The sequence below is a fragment of the Macadamia integrifolia genome, unplaced genomic scaffold, assembly GCF_013358625.1.
Source record: "Macadamia integrifolia cultivar HAES 741 unplaced genomic scaffold, SCU_Mint_v3 scaffold2917, whole genome shotgun sequence".
Classification (NCBI taxonomy): Eukaryota; Viridiplantae; Streptophyta; class Magnoliopsida; order Proteales; family Proteaceae; genus Macadamia; species Macadamia integrifolia.
This window is the reverse complement of record NW_024869056.1, coordinates 24,667-31,923: the sequence shown is the minus strand read 5'-3', so window position 1 is coordinate 31,923 and position 7,257 is coordinate 24,667.

Genomic DNA, 7,257 nt, shown 5'->3' with positions numbered 1-7,257 from the left:
AGGCAATTTCCTCTTCCCACATACCTAGTTGTGTACGAAGATCACCCTTGATTCAAGGAAGATCAGGCGTACAATGACACGAGTTTCTAGTACAACCTATCATAAAAAGAGTTGGGTTTAGTGTATCTCCACTTTATACTCATAACCCATGAGGTATGATGATCCCAATGTGTTTAGAATCACTAGAGAAGGTTACTTGACAAATTTGAGCCCAATTAGGACCCAAGAAGTTGAATTGGTGGGTCAACAGTCAACTAGCAGGCAAGGCACCCGCCAATACTCGCTCGTCTCTTGACGTAGGAACCCTGCCTAGACCGACAGGCCAGGAGCAATGAGCCAAGTCACCCACAGGTCTTGCTCACCTGTCGAGCCTGTAGCTTTGCTTGGACCAATGGGCCAGGAGTGGCAGGGCAGGTCACCCACTGGTCTTGCTCACCGGTCGAGCCAGCAGCCCACCTAGGATAGGCAGGCATTGGATTGGTGGATCCGACCATTCCTAAGCACCCACCAATCAGAACCAGGATTTTGTTGTTCTCTCCCATTTTTCATCCACCTTGGGGAAACCACCACGGGTCGATTCAACTATATTTTCCATAAATCTAAGGCTCTAAATTATGATTCCATCCTAAATCTAAAGCTGATCCAAAGTCTTGAGCGTGGATCTTACCTCTTTGCTCAATAACACCTCAAAACCCCAAATCTTCTCCTTAGCTCAAGAGATCAATAAATGCTTCACAAATTTTGCAAATCTTCCTCTAAATCCTTCATAAACAACACGTAGGACCTTTATTAAACCTTAGATTCACATTCTCAAGAGATAATAACAAGATCCAAAGGATTGCTACCCAAATCAAAGGGTTTCACTTAGGGTTTAAGGAATATAGACTTTACTCATCTCAAATAGATCTCGAGATGAGGATCGTTAATCCGGCATCGAAATCAAAAGATTCAACCTCGATGACGCACAACGAGCTTTTTTCCCCTATTTCTTCCTTTTTCCCTTCTCTCTCCTTATTTTCTTTCTCTTCTTTACTTTTCTCACCCACCGTGTAAAACAATAAATGTGGGAAAAGAAAGGTAATATATGCTATTTATAGTGGGGTCAAAATATCTAAAGATTAGAGTGGTAGGTCACACTGGTGGGTCCAACCCATCTATGACCACCCACCAGTCAGCCAAAACTTAGCCAAATCATTGGGATTTTTGATAGGACTTGGCCCCGACATATATTCCACTATTAGAAATCGATTAACACACATGCTTAACATAAAATATCTACATACCTTTATTGAGTGTACATGTCCCGGTGATATGTGCAAGTGCACGGCTTGGGCATATGGACTTCACTAGGCACCGACTCCAACTCCAACTCCAACTCCAACTCCAACTCCAACTCATCTGGCTAACCCGAGTTCAGAGTCATCCTTGCCAACAAGTTCCATAAGGTACTCGCCTCAACTCGCTCGGGTTCAGGTCCTGTAAGACCAAACTGGACTAACCGGGTAATTAGATCGGGTTTAGAAAGTAAGGTATCACACATAATGCTCTATCAGATAAAATGATAAATGCCAACCTGCCCAACAGTTTCACCATGCCATCTTTCGTTACGTTCGATGGCTCAACAGATCCTTACAATCATCTCTTATACTATGGCTCTACCATGACTGTTTAGGGAAAGTTAGACGCAACACTTTGTCGAGCCTTTGAGGCCTCCTTAAAGGGTGTTGCACTTGTGTGGATGTCAAGTCTGAGGCCCTGATCGATTCGTAGCTATGACGAACTTACAAAAGCATTCCACACACGATTTCAAGCTAGCATGAAGCAACGGTAGACCCCATCTAACTTAATGAACATGAGACAAAGGTAGGAGAGCCCATACATGAATTCCTCACTAGGTTCACCAAGGCCACACTAGAGGTCAAAAAGTTACTGGAAGGGGTGGTGTATAGCTCACTATGTAACGCCATCACCCAACCTGAACTGGTCTAATTATTGGCCCTTGATTTGCCCGCAACCATGCCAGAGTTGCTAAAAGGTGCAACCAGTTTGCCAATATGGAGGAAGTGCTCGCAGCCAAGGGAATAGTTGATAAAGGAGATCAAACAGAAAGAGATAGGAAGAGGCCTTAGAAAACTAGAGACGAGGACCGACAACAAAAGAAGAATAGACCGGATCGGCCACTTGACCGAGCAGCAAATGATGAGCAGTTTGAGCTAGACCGATCTTGGATTAATTTGCTCTCAGAGATCCAATATCAGAAGTATTTTCGTTGCCCAAGCCAATGGTTACGAAGACCGAAGAAAGGAATCCTAATAGGTATTGCAGGTACCATCACGACCACGACCATGACACAGAGGAATGTAAGGCTTTGAAAAGAGAGATTGACAAGCTAATTAAGGTGGGATACCTAAGCAAATACTTGAAGCAAAAAATTTGGTGAAGGACTACACACTCGAAATGAAGCTGTGTCGAGTAATACTTAGGAAGAAGAAACGGGAAATGAATCTGGTCTACAGAATAGAAATAAGCCTGTCAGACCGGCCATATTGACAATAATGGGTGGACTTGGTGCAGAATCCTTTAGAAAGGCAAAGGCACACCGTGCTTCATCTGCGTAACTAAGCAGCCATTCAAGAACACTCACGCCAATCCCGTGATCACTTTCTCTAACTCCGATTTGGAAGGACTTAATTGGCCTCACAATAATGTGATAGTCTTACAACTGATCATTGCTAACCGAACCTTCCATAGGGTGTTGATCGACACAGGAGCATTAGTGGTCTCATGTTGTAGAAGCTTATGAGAAGCTGGGCTTCGGCCCAGAAAAACTAAAGCTAACTGCTAGCCCAAAATACGAATTTTCGGGGATGCCATCCGAGATAGAGGGGACAATAGAGTTACTTGTAACAGTGGGAGAAGAACTAAGATCCTCTACCATCATGGTCACTTTTATGGTGGCGAGGGTGGCCTCGGCATATAATGCGATCCTTGGAAGACCGGGCTTAAATAGTTTGGGAGTAATCGCTTGGACTAAGCATATGAAGGTAAAGTTCCCAACATAAAAATTGATCTGCTGATAGACTTGACCGCGGGATATGAGATGCTCACATTCATGGATGCCTACTCAGGCTACAAGCAAATCAGAATGAACAAGAGCGATGAAGAAAATACTGCATTCTTGACCCCTGCTGGAAATTACTGTTATACAGCAATGCCTTTCGGCCTCAAGAACGCTGGCGCAACCTACCAGAGAATGATGAATAACATGTTCAGGGAGAAGATCGGCCGTAACATGGAGGTGTGTGTCGATGACATGCTGGTGAAGAGCACGAAGGAATCCAACCATGTCAATGATCTTAAGGAAGTCTATGAAGTACTCTGAAATAATCAAATGAGGTTGAATCCAAGTAAGTGTGCCTTCGGCATCACCTCTGGCAAGTTCTTGGGTTTCCTTATTTGGGAGAGGGGTATAGAAACAAACCCAGAGAAGATCAGAGCTATACAAGAAATGAACCCACCAAAGAATGTCAGAGATGTACAAAGGCTGAATGGAAGAATCGTTGCGCTGAGCCGCTTCATCTCACAAGCTAAAGATAGGTGTCTTCCCTACAAAGTATTGAAGAATTTATAGAAAGGGAATAGGATCATGTGGACATCGGAGTGTCATGAAGCATTCCAAGACTTAAAGCAATACCTGAGCTTCCCACCCCTGCTGGTCTGACCCGAGCTAAAGGAAGAGCTTAAGCTGTATCTGGCAACATCACTGGCAGTAGTCAGCGTGGCCTTGGTCAGAGAAGAAGCAAGAAAGCAAATGCTAGTATGCTACATCACCCATTTCTGATAGACACAGAAATAAGATACCAAAAAATTGAAAAACTAGCACTAGCACTGGTAATGGTGGCCCAGAAGCTGAGGCCTTATTTCTGAGCACACCCCATATCAGTATTTATGGGACAACCCCTGAAGAAAGTATTGAATAGCCCGGGGGCCTCGGGTCTCATGGTGGCATGGTCGGTCGAGCTGGGAGAACATGATATCACATACTCGCCAAGGACTTCTCTCAAGGGCCATGCCCTAGCCAATTTTATAGTGGAATGCACACTGTTGAAGAGGAACGGCTGAAGGTCGCTTAGCCTAACACCTAATGGAAGCTACATGTGGATGGGTTGAGCAGCGGGGCTGGGCTAATTCTGGTCAGCCCGAAAGGATCCAAAATCCAGCTTGCACTAAGATTTGCCTTCGAAGCCACTAATAATGAGGCAGAATACGAAGCACTTATCGCAGGGCTGAAGCTAGGCAAGTCCGTACTAGCCCAAGACCTGACCGCACATAGTGACTTGCAACTGGCGGTGAACCACATCAATGGGCAAAATAAAGCAAAAGAAGAAAGAATGATAGGCACTTTTCTAGAGTTTGAATCCTCATTGGCCAATTTGATGCGGTTATCATATTATTGGTACCTCGGGCTCAAAACGCCTTGGCATACTTACTCTCCAAGCTGGCCTCAAGGAGTTGTGGGGAGCTCGGGACCACGATTAATCTAGAACATCTAGACAAACCTTCATATATTGAGAAAATTGTGAACTTTACAATAGCCAAGTCAGAGGAAGAGAGTTGGATGGACCCAATTGTGAAGTATCTTCAAGATGACCAGCTATCGGAGGACCGAGTTGAAGCTAGAAACATAAAGAGAAGAGCTGCCCACTACACTTTACAGGATGGGATGTTGTATAAGAGGTCAACTTCTGAACCTTTGCTAAAGTGCTTGGGACCCAAGAGAGCAGAGGAGGCCTTGCTCGAGGTACATGAAGGCATATATGGAGGACATATGGGAGGATGACCATAGCCTATAAAGTCTTGCGCCAAGGATTTTATTGGCTAGGAATGCAAAAGGATGCAATGAAGTTTGTCCTGTGATGCCTTAAATACCAGAAACATGCTCCTATCCCGTATTTACCAGCTACCGAGCAGAGCTGCATCCTATGCCCGATCCCATTTGCCATGTGGGGGTGTGGACATCCTGGGCTAGTTCGTGAAGGCAAGGGGAGGATTGAAGTTTCTCATCGTCGGTATCAACTACTTCACCAAATGATTAGAAGCAAAGCCCTTGGTCAACATAACAGATATGGCCATGGAAAACTTCTTCAAAGATGACATCATTTATTGGTTTGGGATCCCAAAGGTGGTCATCACTAACAACGGAAAGATGTTTGACAATCTAGCCTTCAGAAGGTTCAGTGCCCGATAACATATCAACGTCAGAAAAACATAAGTAGCGCATCCACAGTCAAATGACCAAATGAAAAAACAAATCAAAAACTACTAGATGGCATAAAGAGAAGGCTTGATGAAGCGAAAGGAGCATGGGTGAATGAATTATTAAGCGTTATGTGGTCCTACCGAACCAAAGCCAGGACCCCCAATGGGAGAAACACCATTCCATCTCACTTACGGAACATAAGCACTGATACTTATAGACAAAGTGCAAACATCCTTTAGGACAGTAGTATTTGATGAAATTGCCAACAAGGAAGGACTGCGGGCGAACCTTCAAGTGGGAGATTTGGTGCTCGGGAAAGCCAACATATTTGAGCCCAAAAACGTGGGCAATCTCAGGCCAAATTGGGAAGGACCATATATAGTCTCCAGGGGGTAGGATAATACCCAGGACATGGAATGCAGAGCACCTCAAGAAATTCTACCAATAAAGCACCCGCAATGGCAACAATACCCATGAATGGATTGAATTTTTCAGCACTTTTCAGCTTTATTTCCATTTCAGTTACAATTAATTTCCATTTTTTAAGCTTCAATTACTAGAAAGTACATTTTCCTATACATTTTTTTCAAGACGAGTGTTCAAGTTTCAACTCCATCGGATATCTCTGAGAGTGTTGTGAAGTCATGTAATACATCATCCTTGCACAATCTTAATGAAGCATCCAGGTTCATTCGCCTCTATGTTATATTGATACAATGTGTTTTAATAAAAATGCTTAGTCTTGGCCCCAGCTATGGCTTAGCATCGACCCGACATGACCCTATTACGGTCCTAGCTCAGGCTTGGACTCTTAAGACCTCAGCCTTGAGGCATATGCTAAAAATGCTAAGTCTTGGCCTTGGCTATGGCTTAGCAACAGCCCGACACGGCCCTATTACGGTCCTAGCTCAAGCTTAGACTCTTAAGACCTCAGCCTTGAGGCATTAGCTAAAAATGCTAAGTCTTGGCCTCGGCTATGGCTTAGCATCAGCTTGGCATGGCCCTAATATGGTCCAAGCTCAGGCATGGACTCTCAAGACCTCAGCCTTGAGGCATAAGCTAAAAATGCAAAGTCTTGGCCCCGGTTATGGCTTAGCATTGGCCTGGCACAGCCGAAATTAGGCATCGACTGACACAACCCTATCGTAGTCTAAACCCAGGCTCGGGTGTCACACCCCGTTCACACTGAACCGGAGCGGTGACCGAGTTAACACCGGTTAACCCAAACCTGCCAGGATCATCAGATACTGTATTCCACCACAGCATACACACACTAACATAAGTTCATCAGATCAGCGGAAGACTAAGTTTTACCTGTGAATAAATCCCATATACTTGATACCCGAATTGTGATACAATAATTGTATACATTTGGGCCCGAAGGCATGATATATACACAAAAAGAATATGATTCAAATACCAAGTATATACAGGAAATCATCAAAACCATCAGAGTACACAGCTCGGCTCAGTATCAAGGCTGGAGATCAGCTCGGCATCAAGGTCGTGCCCAGCTCGGCATCACATAGAAGAGATCAGCTCGGCCTCAGAAGTGGAGCTCAGCACGGCCTCCAAGGTGGAGCTCAGCTCGGCCTCAGAACTGCTGTCCCGCAGCACAGCTCTCGCACAAGCAGTCAGCGCCGTGCTCTAACTCCTCAGGGGTCCACCAGTCCTCTTCAGAAAACTCGACTGTGGGACCCACCCCATGCTCCTCAGATGTATGACCTGCAAAATCATCTAAAAAGGGGTGTACACGTGGGATGAACTCATTAGCTCAGTAAGTAGAAAGATGGACCACACAACAGTCCACACATCACAACACATCATATGCACTACATGCCATGCTATACATTTTAAATCACATCCACCTAAGCAACATTACTAAGTCCTTGGTTTTAGTGCTACTACAACCACAGTGCGCGTATACTCCGGGTACGAGCCGCGAACTCCCTCCCGCGATACGCCCATAGGGCTGTCGGAGAAGGCCCACCGTGAGT